Here is an 18,671-nt window from a genome sequence, read left to right as displayed (position 1 = left end):
ATAACATTTTCTTCCACTGAAGCCTCAAATGTACAAGAAACATCAAAATGGATTGGGTTTTGAATGATTTTTAAATTCCTGTTAATACCTATTCTATTCAGGAAACTTTGTGTCTTAGGTTGAATTTCCAGAGGTGGCCCCTGAGATGAAAATTCATGTGAAAGTACAGTAGTCCTGCCTCATCCATGGGGGTTACCTTCCTTGGGTAGCTAAGCCTGCCAGAGGATGCCCAAAACTGCAGATAGAACCCTATATATAATATGCTTTTCGCTATGCATATGTACCTATGATAAAGTTTAATTTATAAATTAGGCACAGTCAAGAGGTCGACAACAATAACTAATAATAAAATAACAACCCACCAACATTACTACCTTTACACCTTGGGACCATTATTAAGTAAAAATAAGGATGACTTGAACACAAGCCTCGCGATACGGAGAGTTGATCTGATAACTGAGTCGACATCTAAGTGGCTAATGGATAGTTGCATCTACAATATGGATACACCGGATAAAGGGAGGTTTCATGTCCCAGGTGGGATAGAGCAGGACGGCTTGAGATTTCATCATGCCACTCAGAACGGCATGCAATTTAAAACTTATAAATTTTTTATTTCTGGATATTTTATTTAATATTTTCAGATCTAAGTTGACTGCCAATAACTGAAACTGCAGAAAGTTAAACCTCAGATAAGGGAGGACTACTGTAGTCTATCAGGTAATATCTCCGAAGAAACTGGTAGTGGGGTGGGGAGGTAGGACAGGGAAGGGAAGGCCAAGCCAGGTTGTGATAGCAGAGTCCCACAGAATCTAACTCTTAATCCTGCAAGAAGACCACCCTGACTAGGGTAAGGGTTAAGAATAGATCCCAGGCTGGGCGTGGTGGCTCATGGCTGTAATTCCAGCACTTTGGGAGATCAAGGCAGGAGGATGGCTTGAGTCCAGGAGTTCAAGACCAGCCTGGGCAAAAAGTGAGATCCCTGCCCACCCCCATCTCTACAAAAAATAAAAACAATTAGCTGGGAGTGGTGGCACTCACCTATAGTCCCAACTACTAGGAAGGCTGAAGCAGGAAGATCGCTTGAGCCCAGGAGTTTGTGCCACTGCTCTTCAGCCTGGACGACAGCAAGATCCTGTCTAAAAAAAAAAAAAAAAATTCCCAGGAGATAGCACTTCTGGCTCTAGGGCCAACAGATTTGGCAGCCTGAGAGCAGTTTTTGTGATTAAAAAACAAAACAAAACAAAAAAGCTGCAAATACTGGTTGGGGGACATCACACCGAGGGAGGGTGCTGTGGGCAAAAGGGATCCCATATGCCGTAGGTGGAACACAAACAGTTGCAAGAACAGCTAAAGCTAACTTAGGTAAAGGGGTATCTCAATTAAGATTGCATTTGGCTGCATGTAATAGAAATCTGACCCAGTGCCTAACCAAAAAAGTTTATGTTCCCAATATACCAAGAAGTTCAGAGATTGGCAGTGCAGGATTAATAATTAATATAGCAGCTTCTCGATGTTATCAGTCAACAACATGCCAGCTCCGCCTTGCTTGTTGCTGCATGATTGCGAGATGGCTCTACTGCCTCCAGCCTCACATCTGCATTCCTGGCAGGAAGAAGAGGAACAGAACAGAAAAGGCTGTATGTCTAATAGGAAAGCAAATATTTTCCAGAAATCTCTAGCAGACTTCTGGTTTCTTTCCTATTGGCCATAACTGAATCACATAATTACCTTTAGACGTAAGGAATTCTGGGAAGGTGGCATATGGTTCGCTTGAAAAGAATAACTTTTCATTCTTTGCTTTTTTTTTTTTTTTTAGTGGAAATGAGAGAATGGGCAATGACTGGGAATATGGTGGTGTCTACCCAATAGGGGATTTTTTTTTTTTTTGGTAAAAATATAATAGTAGGCTTTAGGAGCTTCCTAAGACAAGATTTAAGTACAGACAGCTTAGATATCTGAGGGATGGTGCCAGAACTGGCCAATGAGGAATTGAGGTAGGGTTAGTTTATGGGCAGTGACCTGTGCAGTTGCACAGGGCCCTGCATGTCGAAGGGCCCTATGTTTGGTTTCATGCTGTGTTTGGTCACTGAGCACTCACATTCTGTCTTTGGACTTGTGTTATTAAGTCTGATGGGACAATGGAGCATATGTGAAGTGGCAGCACACGCCCTTGTTGGCTCAGGCTCATGGTACAGCATGCAATGAGCAATGTGCATGCCAAGCAGTTAGTTGCACAGGCCAGGATGGGACCTGGGCCCAGATTGGTGGTAGCAATGGTGGTGATAGCAGCAGCAGAAGCAGCAACTGTGGAGACAGCAGCCATAGCCCTGGAGACAGGAGAAGCTCCACATGAAGGCAATGCTAGGATTCGTGTTGGGAGGTCAGTTTGCTGGTCTATCCCTGGAGCCCATTTCTGGGACATCTGCACAAACCATAACTTCTTGGCTAGAAACTGCTGGTTGTCAGGCAGTCAAACCTTATCAGTAAACTATTACAAAAATAAAAATGTACATGTAGACATTGCAATGAAACTTGTCGGGGAGTTATTAAGATTCTCCAGAATTTAGAATCCCTGGTTTTAGAAACTACCACAACATTGCAAAACAAATATTCACAAGGTTAGAAACAGAAATTAAATTTAAAGACAATCTCATTTGGTGAAAAAAACATGGTATTTTCCTATAAAGCAATGGATGAATCAATTATTGATGAAGAATACATTTAAAATTAAATTTTCTCTTATAATTGAAGATACAGTGATAGAATGCATACACAGGTGTTTGCATTTTCAACAAATCATAAAGCCAGTTTCTTGTAAAACCTCAACAAGTTACAGAAAATGTAAGAGGAAATGAAAGACCACTGTACAATTTGCATTTAAAATAAAATTCAGACTTACATGAAACTAGTTTGTATGAAGAGGTAAGTCTTTTTAGAAAAATTATTCTAAAAGAATTTTTAGCTCTCGATGTATTAATATATATAATTTATCAGACATTTATCCCAATGTCATCACGCCTATAAAATACTCCTTACAGCTCCAGTAACATTCACATCATCAGAAAGATCCTCCTTAAAATTAAAATTACCAAATTTATTTGCCATCTTGCATATACCAAGAGCAACTCATGTGGCTTTCAATTATATCAATTAAAAATGAAGTTGCCAAAAGTATATATTTTGATGACCTAGTAAACAAATTTGCAGAAGTGAGCCAGAAGAACCTCATGATCAATCAAGATACACTAATAAAGTACAGACATCCTCAGGCTCTGCATCAACGGATTCAACCAAGCGAGGATGGAAAATATTCAGAAAAGAAAAACCAATTAAAAAAACCCACAATAACAAACAATACACACTAAAAAATACAGTATGACAACTATTTCCATAGCATTTATGTTGTATTAGGTATTATAGGTAGTCTAGAGAGTAAAGTATGCAGGAGGACATATGTAGGTTATATGCAAATACAGTGCCATTTTATATAACAGACTTAAGCATCTGAGAGTTTTGTTATCCAAGGGGGTTCCTGGAACTGATTCCCCTTGGATACCAAGGGATGACTGTATCGGCGGTGGTGGTAGCAGTGGTATTGTTACAAAAATGAGAGAAGACACTCATAGACAGAAGATAAATAATAAATACATTATTATATTATATAAGATTAGGACACCAAAAATATTTTCTTCAATTCGTAATTCTACTTTGTTACCTATGCATCACGATTACCCTTTGTTATGGACTGAACTGTGGTCACCCAAGATTCATATGTTGAATCCTTAACCCTTAATGTGACTGTATTTGGAGACAGGGCCTTTAAGGAGGTCATTAAGGTTAAATGAGGCCTTAATGGTGGGTCCTAATTCAATAGCACTGGTGTCCTAATAAGAAGAAGAGACACCAGAGAGAGCACTCACTCAGCCAGCACACCAGGAAAGACCATGTGAAGACGTGGTGAGAAGGTGGTTGTCTACAAGCCAGGAAGAGAGCCCTCAGCAGAAACCAACTCTCCTGGCACCTTCCTCTTGGACTTCGAGCCTCCAGAACTGTGAGAAAATAAATGTCTGTTGTTTAAGCTACCATCTGTGGTATTTTATGACAATGCAAGCTAACTAATATGTATGCCCCATTACATTTTACCCATTACATTTTATAACTAAGAATTTTTTTTTTTTTTTTTTTTTTTTTTTTGAGATGGAGTTTCACTCTTGTTGCCCAGGCTGGAGTACAATGGCATGATCTCTGCTCACTGCAACCTCCACCTCCCAGGTTCAAGTGATTATCCTGCCTCAGCCTCCTGAGTAGCTGGGATTACAGGCATGCATCACACGCCCAACTAATTTTTGTATTTTTAGTAGACATGGGGTTTCACCATTTTGGTCAGGCTGGTCTCGAACTCCTGACCTCATGATCCACCCACCTTAGCCTCCCAAAGTGCTGGGATTACAGGCGTGAGCCACAGCGCCAGGCCCAGAAAATATTTTTTTTATTTTTTTTTATTTTTTTTTTATTTTTTTTTTTATTATACTTTAAGTTCTAGGGTACATGTGCATAACGTGCAGGTTTGTTACATATGTATACTTATGCCATGTTGGTGTGCTGCACCCATCAACTCGTCAGCACCCATCAATTCATCATTTATATCATGTATAACTCCCCAATGCAATCCCTCCCTCCTCCCCCCTCCCCCCTCCCCATGATAGACCCCAGTGTGTGATGTTCCCCTTCCCGAGTCCAAGTGATCTCATTGTTCAGTTCCCACCTATGAGTGAGAACATGCGGTGTTTGGTTTTCTCTTCTTGTGATAGTTTGCTAAGAATGATGGTTTCCAGCTGCATCCATGTCCCTACAAAGGACGCAAACTCATCCTTTTTTATGGCTGCATAGTATTCCATGGTGTATATGTGCCACATTTTCTTAATCCATTCTGTCACAGATGGACATTTGGGTTGATTCCAAGTCTTTGCTATTGTGAATAGTGCCGCAATAAACATACGTGTACATGTGTCTTTGTAGTAGACTAATTTATAATCCTTTGGGTATATACCCAGTAGTGGGATGGCTGGGTCATATGGTACATCTAGTTCTAGATCCTTGAGGAATTGCCATACTGTTTTCCATAATGGTTGAACTAGTTTACAGTCCCACCAACAGTGTAAAAGTGTTCCTATTTCTCCACATCCTCTCCAACACCTGTTGTTTCCTGACTTCTTAATGATTGCCATTCTAACTGGTGTGAGATGGTATCTCATTGTGGTTTTGATTTGCATTTCTCTGATGGCCAGTGATGATGAGCATTTTTTCATGTGTCTGTTGGCTGTATGAATATCTTCTTTTGAGAAATGTCTGTTCATATCCTTTCCCCACTTTTTGATGGGGTTGTTTGTTTTTTTCTCGTATATTTGTTTGAGTTCTTTGTAGATTCTGGATATTAGCCCTTTGTCAGATGAGTAGGTTGCAAAAATTTTCTCCCATTCTGTAGGTTGCCTGTTCACTCTGATGGTAGTTTCTTTTGCTGTGCAAAAGCTCTTTAGTTTAATTAGATCCCATTTGTCAATTTTGGCTTTTGCTGCCGTTGCTTTTGGTGTTTTAGACATGAAGTCCTTGCCCATGCCTATGTCCTGAATGGTACTACCTAGATTTTCTTCTAGGGTTTTTATGGTATTAGGTCTAACATTTAAGTCTCTAATCCATCTTGAATTAATCTTCGTATAAGGGGTAAGGAAAGGATCCAGTTTCAGCTTTCTACTTATGGCTAGCCAATTTTCCCAGCACCATTTATTAAATAGGGAATCATTTCCCCATTTCTTGTTTCTCTCAGGTTTGTCAAAGATCAGATGGCTGTAGATGTGCGGTATTATTTCTGAGGACTCTGTTCTGTTCCATTGGTCTATATCTCTGTTTTGGTACCAGTACCATGCTGTTTTGGTTACTGTAGCCTTGTAGTATAGTTTGAAGTCAGGTAGCGTGACGCCTCCAGCTTTGTCCTTTTGACTTAGGATTGTCTTGGCAATGCGGGCTCTTTTTTGGTTCCATATGAACTTTAAAGCAGTTTTTTCCAATTCTGTGAAGAAAGTCATTGGTAGCTTGATGGGGATGGCATTGAATCTATAAATAACCTTGGGGAGTATGGCCATTTTCACGATATTGATTCTTCCTATCCATGAGCATGGTATGTTCTTCCATTTGTTTGTGTCCTCTTTGATTTCACTGAGCAGTGGTTTGTAGTTCTCCTTGAAGAGGTCCTTTACATCCCTTGTAAGCTGGATTCCTAGGTATTTTATTCTCTTTGAAGCAATTGTGAATGGAAGTTCATTCCTGATTTGGCTCTCTGCTTGTCTGTTACTGGTGTATAAGAATGCTTGTGATTTTTGCACATTAATTTTGTATCCTGAGACTTTGCTGAAGTTGCTTATCAGCTTAAGGAGATTTTGGGCTGAGACGATGGGGTTTTCTAAATATACAATCATGTCATCTGCAAACAGGGACAATTTGACTTCTTCTTTTCCTAACTGGATACCCTTGATTTCTTTCTCTTGCCTGATTGCCCTAGCCAGAACTTCCAACACTATGTTGAATAGGAGTGGTGAGAGAGGGCATCCCTGTCTTGTGCCAGTTTTCAAAGGGAATTTTTCCAGTTTTTGCCCATTCAATATGATATTAGCTGTGGGTTTGTCATAAATAGCTCTTATTATTTTGAGGTATGTTCCATCAATACCGAATTTATTGAGCGTTTTTAGCATGAAGGGCTGTTGAATTTTGTCAAAAGCCTTTTCTGCATCTATTGAGACAATCATGTGGTTCTTGTCTTTGGTTCTGTTTATATGCTGGATTACGTTTATTGATTTGCGAATGTTGAACCAGCCTTGCATCCCAGGGATGAAGCCCACTTGATCATGGTGGATAAGCTTTTTGATGTGCTGCTGAATCCGGTTTGCCAGTATTTTATTGAGGATTTTTGCATCAATGTTCATCAGGGATATTGGTCTAAAATTCTCTTTTTTTGTTGTGTCTCTGCCAGGCTTTGGTATCAGGATGATGTTGGCCTCATAAAATGAGTTAGGGAGGATTCCCTCTTTTTCAATTGATTGGAATAGTTTCAGAAGGAATGGTACCAGCTCCTCCTTGTACCTCTGGTAGAATTCAGCTGTGAATCCATCTGGTCCTGGACTTTTTTTGGTGGGTAGGCTATTAATTGTTGCCTCAATTTCAGAGCCTGCTATTGGTCTATTCAGGGATTCAACTTCTTCCTGGTTTAGCCTTGGGAGAGTGTAAGTGTCCAGGAAATTATCCATTTCTTCTAGATTTTCTAGTTGATTTGCGTAGAGGCGTTTATAGTATTCTCTGATGGTAGTTTGTATTTCTGTGGGGTCAGTGGTGATATCCCCTTTATCATTTTTTATTGCATCTATTTGATTCCTCTCTCTTTTTTTCTTTATTAGCCTTGCTAGCGGTCTGTCAATTTTGTTGATCTTTTCAAAAAACCAACTCCTGGATTCATTGATTTTTTGGAGGGTTTTTTGTGTCTCTATCTCCTTCAGTTCTGCTCTGATCTTAGTTATTTCTTGCCTTCTGCTAGCTTTTGAATGTGATTGCTCTTGCCTCTCTAGTTCTTTTAATTGTGATGTTAGAGTGTCAATTTTAGATCTTTCCTGCTTTCTCTTGTGGGCATTTAGTGCTATAAATTTCCCTCTACACACTGCTTTAAATGTGTCCCAGAGATTCTGGTATGTTGTATCTTTGTTCTCATTGGTTTCAAAGAACATCTTTATTTCCGCTTTCATTTCGTTATGTACCCAGTAGTCATTCAGGAGCAGGTTGTTCAGTTTCCATGTAGTTGAGCGGTTTTGATTGAGTTTCTTAGTCCTGAGTTCTAGTTTGATTGCACTGTGGTCTGAGAGACAGTTTGTTATAATTTCTGTTCTTTTACATTTGCTGAGGAGTACTTTACTTCCAATTATGTGGTCAATTTTGGAATAAGTGCGATGTGGTGCTGAGAAGAATGTATATTCTGTTGATTTGGGGTGGAGAGTTCTATAGATGTCTATTAGGTCCGCTTGGTGCAGAGATGAGTTCAATTCCTGGATATCCTTGTTAACTTTCTGTCTCGTTGATCTGTCTAATGTTGACAGCGGAGTGTTGAGGTCTCCCATTATTATTGTATGGGAGTCTAAGTCTCTTTGTAAGTCTCTAAGGACTTGCTTTATGAATCTGGGTGCTCCTGTATTGGGTGCATATATATTTAGGAGAGTTAGCTCTTCCTGTTGAATTGATCCCTTTACCATTATGTAATGGCCTTCTTTGTCTCTTTTGATCTTTGATGGTTTAAAGTCTGTTTTATCAGAGACTAGGATTGCAACCCCTGCTTTTTTTTGTTCTCCATTTGCTTGGTAGATCTTCCTCCATCCCTTTATTTTGAGCCTATGTATGTCTCTGCATGTGAGATGGGTCTCCTGAATACAGCAGACTGATGGGTCTTGACTCTTTATCCAGTTTGCCAGTCTGTGTCTTTTAATTGGAGCATTTAGTCCATTAACATTTAAGGTTAATATTGTTATGTGTGAACTTGATCCTGCCATTATGATATTAACTGGTTATTTTGCTCGTTAGTTGATGCAGTTTCTTCCTAGCCTCGATGGTCTTTACATTTTACCAAGTTTTTGCGATGGCTGGTACCGGTTGTTCCTTTCCATGTTTAGGGCTTCCTTCAGGGTCTCTTGTAAGGCAGGCCTGGTGGTGACAAAATCTCTAAGCATTTGCTTATCTGTAAAGGATTTTATTTCTCCTTCACTTATGAAACTTAGTTTGGCTGGATATGAAATTCTGGGTTTAAAATTCTTTTCTTTAAGAACGTTGAATATTGGCCCCCACTCTCTTCTGGCTTGTAGAGTTTCTGCCGAGAGATCTGCTGTTAGTCTGATGGGCTTCCCTTTGTGGGTGACCCGACCTTTCTCTCTGGCTGCCCTTAAGATTTTTTCCTTCATTTCAACTTTGGTGAATCTGGCAATTATGTATCTTGGAGTTGCTCTTCTGGAGGAGTATCTTTGTGGCGTTCTCTGTATTTCCTGAATTTGAATGTTGGCCTGCCCTACTAGGTTGGGGAAGTTCTCCTGGATGATATCCTGAAGAGTGTTTTCCAACTTGGTTCCATTTTCCCCCTCACTTTCAGGCACCCCAATCAGACGTAGATTTGGTCTTTTTACGTAATCCCATACTTCTTGCAGGCTTTGCTCATTTCTTTTTCTTCTTTTTTCTTTTGGTTTCTCTTCTCGCTTCATTTCATTCATTTGATCTTCAATCGCTGATACTCTTTCTTCCAGTTGATCGAGTCGGTTACTGAAGCTTGTGCATTTGTCACGTATTTCTCGTGTCATGGTTTTCATCTCTGTCATTTCGTTTATGATCTTCTCTGCATTAATGAGTCTAGCTGTCAATTCTTCCACTCTTTTTTCAAGATTTTTAGTTTCTTTGCGCTGGGTACGTAATTCCTCCTTTAGCTCTGATAAGTTTGATGGACTGAAGCCTTCTTCTCTCCTCTCGTCCAAGTCATTCTCTGACCAGCTTTGATCCGTTGCTGGTGATGGGCTGCGCTCCTTTGCAGGGGGAGATGCACTCTTATTTTTTGAATTTCCAGCTTTTCTGCCCTGCTTCTTCCCCATCTTTGTGGTTTTATCTGTCTCTGGTCTTTGATGATGGTGACGTACTGATGGGGTTTTGGTATAGGTGTCCTTCCTGCTTGATAGTTTTCCTTCTGACAGTCAGAAGGACTGTCTGTTGGTCTGTTGGAGATTGCTTGAGGTCCACTCCAGACCCTGTTTGCCTGGGTATCAGCAGCAGAGGTTGCCGAAGATAGAATATTGCTGAACAGCGAGTGTACCTGTCTGATTCTTCCTTTGGAAGTTTCCTCTCAGGGGTGTACTCCACCCTGTGAGTTGTGGGGTGTCAGACTGCCCCTAGTGGGGGATGTCTCCCAGCTAGGCTACTCAGGGGTCAGGGACCCACCTGAGCAGGCAGTCTGTCCGTTCTCAGATCGCAACCTCCGCGTTGGGAGATCCACAGCTCTCCCCAAAGCTGTCAGACAGAGTCGTTCGCGTCTGCACCGGCCCCCGCTGTTTCCCCTGTTGGTCTTCAGCTGTGCGCTGTCCCCAGAGGTGGAGACTACAGAGACAGGCAGGCTTCCTTGAGCTGCTGTGAGCTCCACCCAGTTCGAGCTTCCCAGTGGCTTTGTTTACCTACTTAAGCCTCAGCAATGGCGGGCGCCCCTCCCCCAGCCTCGCTGCTGCCTTGCGGATAGATCACCACAGACTGCTGTCTTAGCAGTGAGGGAGGCTTCGTGGGCGTGGGACCCTCCCGGCCAGGTGTGGGATATATTCTCCTGGAATGCCTGTATGCTTACAGCGCAGTATTGGGGTGGGAGTTACCCGATTTTCCAGGTGTTGTGTGTCTCAGTTCCCCTGGCTAGGAAAACGGATCCCCTTCCCCCTTGCGCTTCCCAGGTGAGGCGATGCCTCGCCCTGCTTCAGCTCTCGCTGGTCAGGCTGCAGCAGCTGACCAGCACCGATTGTCCGGCACTCCCTAGTGAGATGACCCCAGTACCTCAGTTGAAAATGCAGAAATCACCGGTCTTCTGTGTCGCTCGCGCTGGGAGTTGGAGACTGGAGTTGTTCCTATTCGGCCATCTTGCTCCGCCCCCTCCCAGAAAATATTTTTAAGGAAAAAAAAATCTTTATATTTTAGTGCCTTTACTGACATTTTCCTCTTACTTTTAAACAAGGGGCTCAACATTTTCATTTTGCACCAGGCAAATTACAAATTACAGAGGCGACTGTACTCAGAATTGAGGTCACACTCTGTGCCTCCCCTAGGGCCTCAGAGCGGTGGTCTCCCTGCTTCTGTCTGCTTCCTGTCTCTCTAGATCAGCTGCTTCCACCCTGACTCAAGTACACAACATCCACCCACTAATTCTGTCTCCATTTCTGAGAAAAAGCATCTAATTGGCTTAGCCCAGCCCATGCATTTGCTAGTCCAGGGTCAGGTGTCCTGTTCCAATGGGCTGAGGACACCTGGCTGTCCAGGCCCACACTTGCTGGGGCTCAGGTGGAAGGCAGTTTCAGAGGAGATGTCATGGACTGGACTTGTACTTCCAACTGAGGCACTTACGATGCTTTCACAGAGGATTGTCTGGCTTCGATGCTCCACTTCCTTTTACAAGGTGTTTAGCAGCTTCACTCCAAAAGAGAAATATAACCAATCACAGCTTAAAAAGCAGAAACCAATGCCCTGGCCTCAGAAGTTCTCAGGGCTGTCTTGCTCAGCTTTCCATTGACAAAGAATCCATTAAGTACAGGACTAGGGGAGATTTTCAACAGCATAATGCAAATGCTCATAGGTTTTTAGTTAAGGGCACTCTAAACTCATTTTAGCATGGGTTTTTGACATCCTGTCTCACTTAACATTAAACCATGCTTCAAAAAAGTTAAACAGCAGCATTTTGGGAGCTCGAAGTGGGCAGATCACCTGAGGTCGGGAGTTTGAGACCAGCCTGGCCAACATGGTGAAACCCCATCTCTTCTAAAAATGCAAAAGAATTAGTGCCGGGTATGGTAGCATGCGTCTGCAATCCCAGCTATTATGGAGGCTGAGGCATGAGAATCGCTTGAACCTGAGAGGCAGAGGTTGTAGGGAGCCAAGATCGCACCACTGCACTCCAGCAAGATTATGTCCCCCCAAAAAGTTAAGCAGCAAAAATATAAATAAAAATAGAAATATTAATATTTTCTACAAAGACAAATTTTAAGAACATGTTTTTGGTAAGAAATCATATTTATCATTAAAAAGCAGTGAAAGCAAGACCCTTGTTGTACATTTTTGGAAGCAAATTTGAAAAATTCCTGTTGAAATAAAAGTAGAAATTAAAATCATTGAATAGTAAAATATTTTATATAGTTACACCTCAGTTACCTAGAAGTAGGACTTAAGGGCAACTCCTGCAATCTGGAATACAGTAACGGAACTAAATTCCCTGAGGCACTGAAATAGTTTTCACAAAATCAGTTCACTGAAGCTCATTTGTTTTAGTTGTAGAAGAGGGACTCAGTCAGAACCTATTCACCCTTACTATTCACTGTCTAAATAACTTTGATTATCCAGTTTGCCACCCACAGCAGATTAAAACCAACAATTTACTAGGGTAGCAGGGTGCTGCTAAAATATAGAGAGTGATTATTGACATCAGGGAGGAAACAAGAAAGGAGTAACTGTCAAACCAGTTTGGAGATATTCAATGCATATGTGCATCCATGTACCTTTCTTAATGTACCTTTCTTACATACATTTAATTAGTGTGGGCTGAATACCAACTATTAGCCTATGACTGTGCTAGGTGCACAGGATATGGAGATTAAGGACTCAGTGTCTGCCCTAAGTGTCTAGCAGAAAGGTTGACAAATAAAAAGGCAATTACAATATAATGTGGCGAATGATTAAGTGCCTGATTCAGGCTTAAATCAGAAGATAAGCTAAAATGCATTTCAAGCATTTCAGGTAAGACATCTGAAACCCCAAATTAAGATCGGGGTAGTGGGGATGCAGAAATGTGTAAGACTGAATGATGATGGAGGTAGAATTTGCACTGCAGGATGATGGATTGAGGTGAAGGGCAAGGGAGAAGAAAGAGTCCAGAATGTCACTTAGATTTTTGGCTTTTATGAAGAAAGAGTTAGAGGCTCCAGTCTCTCCAGAGGGCATCACCTCATTACAGCTGACATTTTAAATGAAGACTTGGGAATCACTGACAAAAGGTCAGAGAAGTATGAAATCCATTTAGTAGCGACTTTCTCTGTTGGCGAAGAAAACACCTCGTCTTAAATGACTGTTATACAGAGGAGGTTTTGTAAGTTCCTTGAGGGCAGGGCACCCAACATTTATCCTTACGTCCCCAGTGCCCCAATACAGTAGATGCTTAGTGACAATATCTTTATTGGATTCATAGAAACCAATTTAGGTCATCTTGACCTTTTCTAGTCATCTCCCTTTAGGGTGTAAGATAAAACTGAGGAAATTTATAGATGTCTTTGGTCCTTGAGCAGATAACGGTTGGCTCTAGACATATTTCTCTTTCAAAAAAAATTTTTCTTAGGAGAATTGAAAAGTCTATGTTGTTGTCTTATTGAATCAGATCTTAAGACCCTGACAAGCAACCTTTCCATCTCTTCAGGTTTTCAGCTGCTTTGAGAGTAGCAGACACCAATTAGCTTCCTGGCTGGCTCTGGGGTGTTGAGAGAGGCAAGCAGTGGCACCTCAGGGCACCAGAGCAGCCCTCTGTCCCCACAGGCACTCTGCATGCTGACAGGTCCAGAAAAAGACTGTCATACCCTAAAGAAAAGGAGGCCTTATTCGGCTGACCTTGGGGGAATAAAATGTCCCCTGAAACCTTTTAGACCCCTAAAAGGTTCCCCCGGGGCTTCTGGAAAAAAAGCTTGAGCGGCAACTTGTAAACAATTAAGTCATGATGCACTTAAAAAGAAAAGCTCAGAATTAGGTCAGAATTGGACAGGGGGAAAGAACCATCTTGATGTGTTATGAAGCTTTTCAGAAACTGTTTTCATGATTTTTATCACTGACATCTATTGGAGTAATGTTATTTTTTATTTGAATATTTAATTTTCAAAGCTAAAGCCTGAGAAATAGAAGCATTTCATCTTTTACAAATAGCTGTGAGTCATGGTTTATATGTCTTGAATTTTTCTCAGCTTTAAAATCTCAGTTGGCTGTGAAGTGGGGGACAAAAACAAAATAATGAAATTGCACCAGGAAAACCAACTTCCAAAAACACTCCCTACAATGTTCCTTCTTGCATATGAAAGATATGTTATTACATCAGATTGCCACGTTTGTGAGCTTGAATAGCAGATGTCCTCATTACAAAATCTCTGACTAAGATGAACGTGGTGCTGCAGGGGATGGGTGCTAGAACTAAAACTAAACTGGACAGTGGGCCTTCTGGGTGGAGATTTATATCCCTTGGCTGGAGGAGGCATGGTTGTGTGTGTGAAAATTCTTTTGAATTTTCCCGAAGCAGCTGTGATTTTCTGCAAACCTGAACCCGAGGTGAGCTGTTTCCATTTCAGCCACCTCTTTATGGGGAGGTCACTTTGGAAGCATTTATCTGGTATGGGGGCCAAGACTCCTGGTAAGGGGGCGGCAGATGCAGAAGGAGCCCGTCTGGAGGGATGGGGTTCTCACCACCTCTCCCTGGCCTTGCTGCCTCCAATCAGGGGCCATGGTGACTATGAAGGGACGCAGTTAGTCCAGAGCCACCCTGGGAAAGATGTGGCCTGCAGCCTGGCAGGCCAAGGACATGTAGGGGGCTGCACCAGGCACAGCGAGTAATCCTACTCCGTTTTTGAACTTACGCGGGGGCGCTGCCAATGTAAAGCTCCCTGTTAAGAACAGGTCCTGGCCCTCAGCCGAGGGTCAAGAAGAAATGACCGACTTTCTGGCAAGACTGTGGGGATCAGATGGAGCCATTTTTAGATGCAAATGTCTGGCTTTGCCTGCAGCATTTCAAGGAAGACTTGACTGCTGTGCTTTGCCGCCCTCCACCCCGCTCCCCTGCACTTACCCACCCACCTCGCCTGCACTGATCCGCAGACGCGCGCGGGGAAGGGCACGCGCGATGCTTTCCCACGCGCTCAGCGGGCGCTGCTCACTGGAAACTCGCTCCGGATTCCGAACCCGAGAGCAGAGCAGAGCAGAGGGTAGCCCCTTTGCTGTGGATGCAAGGAGGGCCTGAGCAGCTCCTTTGTGGAGTGCAATGAACGCACTGAAATCTCGGAGCCTTCTCTGCCAAAGACATGTCGAGTTTGTGCATTCTGAGATCAATTCTGGGCTTTTCTGAAATTTTACTGGGGGTCCCAAAATTTAATTCGGAGGCGTTGCCTTCCGTTCTTCCCCTGAAAATAGAGATATGACAGAGAAATATTTGTTTACTAGCTCCCTCTCCCATCAGATATGTAGGGTCTTTATAAAATCCTTGTAAACTTTGAAACTTTGATACTTTTTATTCTACATACCATGGGCCTCAAATAGTATTTAAAAGACAAACATGAAGGTTGAGACATTTGCTTATACTATTGCACATCTGTATTTCGGATTCTATACAAACAAAAACAGCTTCCATAAGTGAGCATCTGTTTCCTATCTAACAGTATTAAAATGTTATTAAAATTCACACACCACTTGCAACTACCGAGTTTCCTTTGGTTCTTTTAAACAATTAAAATTAAATCATAATGGTTCACAGGTTGTATGAGCTCCCTTTTCTGTGACTGGGTTGAAGAGCTTTCCTTATCGACACTAGTCTTATTGGTCCTTAATTTCAGCTAGATAGACATCTCATAGAATTATTCATCTTCAGCTGTACTCATCTGGTTTTACTTCTTCATTTCAAATGCATTTTGAATGTTCCCATCTGAGCTTATATGCTGTGCCTGTCCTTAATAACACAGTTGGAAAGATACTGTTCATTGAATTCTCACCATTCCATCCTAATTACTTTTTCTTTGAGGCTTTGGTCTTTACAATAGCCTAGAGGCCTCTCTGATCCTGAGGGTGGTGCCAGTAACAGAGTAAATGTGCTCATAATAGAATTTCCACATTTTTCCTTTAAAAATACTTTTAAAATGTCACAAGTAATATATATTCATGATGAAAACTGAAAACAGGTAAGCAGAAATAAAAACTATGCACTTATATGTACATATTTATAAATATGAATATGTAAAATGCATGCATATTTATAAAAATGTGATACCTTCCATTTTAAAAACATTTTTCTGCTAAATAAAGCATGAACACTATCCCTTATTCTAATGGCTACTTAATTTGTCTATACAGATGTAATAAAATCAATTCAATTAATTATTGTTGAAGATGCAAATTACTGAAAAATATTTGCTATTGGAAATACAGCAATGCACATCTTATATTCTTGTGCATTTGCCCAATTATTTTTATAAGATAAATTTTCTGGGACCCAATTTCATTTTGACCAGAGATTTTACTCATGGCTTCAACCTGCCACCTTCAATGGGAGCTGATTTTGCTGATACAGAAGATAGTATTGCCTCTACTGGGTTCTTCATATTAGTTCCTCTGACTTGACCCTTCATTCTAGTTATAGTCTCTCTGAAAATTTCTCATTTTGGGTTTTCTATTCCTTTACTAGAGACTATATGGAGCTTGGCCAAAGTGGCCTTTATAATTTCTCCATTTCCCCTTGTCTTTCAACATCCTTCCTCTGCCTTCTCTTTAAATGCCCACAAATCTAGGCATAATTCTATTCTTGACTTCCCTTCTTTGTAGTCTATGCTCTCCCTTAGCTAGTTTGTTCTCTGATTCTATTTATGAGAATGATTCATCCTTAAGCTCTTTTTCCCCAATTTTTTGATTTGTATTCCCATATATTCCTTGGCATCTTCCCATGATGATAGTGCAAATATCTTTGAGTTAGTATTCCCCAGACTCAATGCTTTATTCCAAACTCCCAGCAAAACAAAAACAAGTGAAAATAAAAAACAAAACTAACCCCATCTCCCAAACAAAATAACTCATTTTCTTCTTCCATATTCTCTCTTTTAAAGTTGAAGGTGCCCACTGATCCACCATCAAAGGGTCATTCAGATTCAGATTGAATAGACATTTATTGATTGTATCAAATCATATTAGTTTCCTGCTTAAAACTCTCTAGTGGCTTCCCATTGCCATTAAAGTGTGACTCAAACTCCTTACAGGAACCATCAGGCTTCTGTGATCTGGCCTCTGTCTGTCTCCTGCCCAGATTTTCTCCCAGGCTCCTCCTGCCTTTCTATGATCAGCTGCCTGCTTTCTGACCTTCTGTTCAAAGTACAAGTGGATGTGCATCTCAGAGACTGAGCACTTGCTCTTCCTTTGGCCAGAACCCGTTTTTGGATTATGTATTTAGCGTTGTAACTAACAACTCATTGCCAACCCAAGAGCATTTCAATTTTCTGCCATATGTTTTTCTTTTGGAAGTTTTATAGTTTTGAATTTCACATTTAGTCTATGATCTATTTTGAGTTAATTTTTGTGAAAGATAGGTCTTTGTCTATATTCTTCTTCTTCTTTTTTTTTTTGCATTATCTATCCAATTGTTCTAGCACCATTTGTTGAATGCTCAATCCTTTCTCCATTGAATTGCCTTTGGGCCTTTGTCAAGGATCAGTTAACTATTGTGTGGGTCTATTTTTGAGGACTAATTAATATAAATTTAAAGATTCCTTTATTCAAACATTCTATCAGCAAATATTTCATTCAGCAACTACTATATGATCAGTACTACTTTAGGTACTGGGAACATATCAGTGAAAAACAAAATTTCTGCCTTCGTGGAGTTTACATTCTACAAGTCAAGCGATGTATTACTATGTGAATATTTTTAGAGTTATTCACATGTCTTTCCCAGCTAAGTACAGCACACACTCCTATGCCTCAGTGTCTTTGCTCACGCTTTCCATGCACTTGTTGGCTCATCACAATTTTGCACTGGGTGCTGCACACTGTGCAATGGTGATATAAAGACATTTCCTTTCCCTCCTATCTCTTTTCATTTTACTTTCACTTTTTCTATTTATCAAAAAAGTGCAATAACATAATTCGTAGATTTAGGCATAACTGAGAAATTAAGTGCAGTAAGAAATGAGATATTGGCTAAGTTATATTTGAGAACATATTTTGATACTTCCAGCAAAGAAACCTCCACACTAATGATAATTGCCTCTGGGGTTTTCTGAGCAACTGGGATAAGGCCAGATAATATTTATTTGGATTGAAAGGTGATAATAGGCAATGTTTTAAAAGTGTAAACCTAACATTTATTTATACCTCTCTGATGCATAGTTTTTCTAGTAATGTTCAGTCCTGGTCTAGGAGTCAGAAGGAGATTTACGGAAATAAGTTAGCTTTTGAGTCTCATTTGTACAGTGTTTCCTTTTCTGGCAACCCAAAAACTTCATTAAGGAGAAAAGAAGGAAGTAAAAAGGACTTGCTTAAGCATCATGGCCATGAAGAAGCGGGAGGGGAAGATGACATTTCTAGACTGGAACTCATTTTTTGTAAGGATGAGAACTCAGAGGTGTCAGTCTGGTGCTGAATCCTCAGGGGGGAACTTCTGGGCTCCTGTGTGTCCCATTCAAGGATGGTATATTTGTCTGTTTTTATGCTGCTGATAAAGACATACCCAAAACTTGGAACAAAAAGAGGTTTAATTGGACTTACAGTTCCACATGGCTGGGTAGGCCTCAGAATCATGGCAGGAGCCGAAAGACACTTCTTACATGGTGGTGGCAAGAGAAAAATGAGGAGGAAGCGAAAGTGGAAACCCCTGATAAACCCATCAGATCTCAAGAGACTTATGCACTATCACGAGAATAGCATGGAAAAGACCAGCCCCTATAATTCAATTACCTCCCCCAGGTCCCTCCCACAACACATGGGAATTTTGGGAGATACAACTGAAGTTGAGATTTGAATGGGGACACAGCCAAACCATATCAGATGAGTATTACTTGGCTCCTCTTCACTGTACACAAAGGGCAAGTTTATGGCAGTATATGAAAAATAGAGAATGAGTTGCAAGCTAGTCA

The 18,671-nt window shown here is 41.0% G+C and overlaps 1 long non-coding RNA gene across 1 annotated transcript; it reads right to left on the bottom strand.

The window, feature by feature from the left end:
• Nucleotides 1-608: 608 nt before the first annotated feature.
• LOC104675017 lies at nucleotides 609-18,364 on the bottom strand. Its single transcript, XR_749715.1, has 3 exons — nucleotides 18,304-18,364; nucleotides 14,630-14,960; nucleotides 609-1,605 (listed from the first exon to the last, which is right to left on the bottom strand). It is a non-coding gene; the product is annotated as an uncharacterized LOC104675017 (long non-coding RNA).
• Between the last annotated feature and the right edge of the window lie 307 nt (nucleotides 18,365-18,671).

The sequence above is a fragment of the Rhinopithecus roxellana genome, chromosome 4 (assembly GCF_007565055.1).
Source record: "Rhinopithecus roxellana isolate Shanxi Qingling chromosome 4, ASM756505v1, whole genome shotgun sequence".
Classification (NCBI taxonomy): Eukaryota; Metazoa; Chordata; class Mammalia; order Primates; family Cercopithecidae; genus Rhinopithecus; species Rhinopithecus roxellana.
This window is presented reverse-complemented; position numbering and strand designations above follow the sequence as displayed.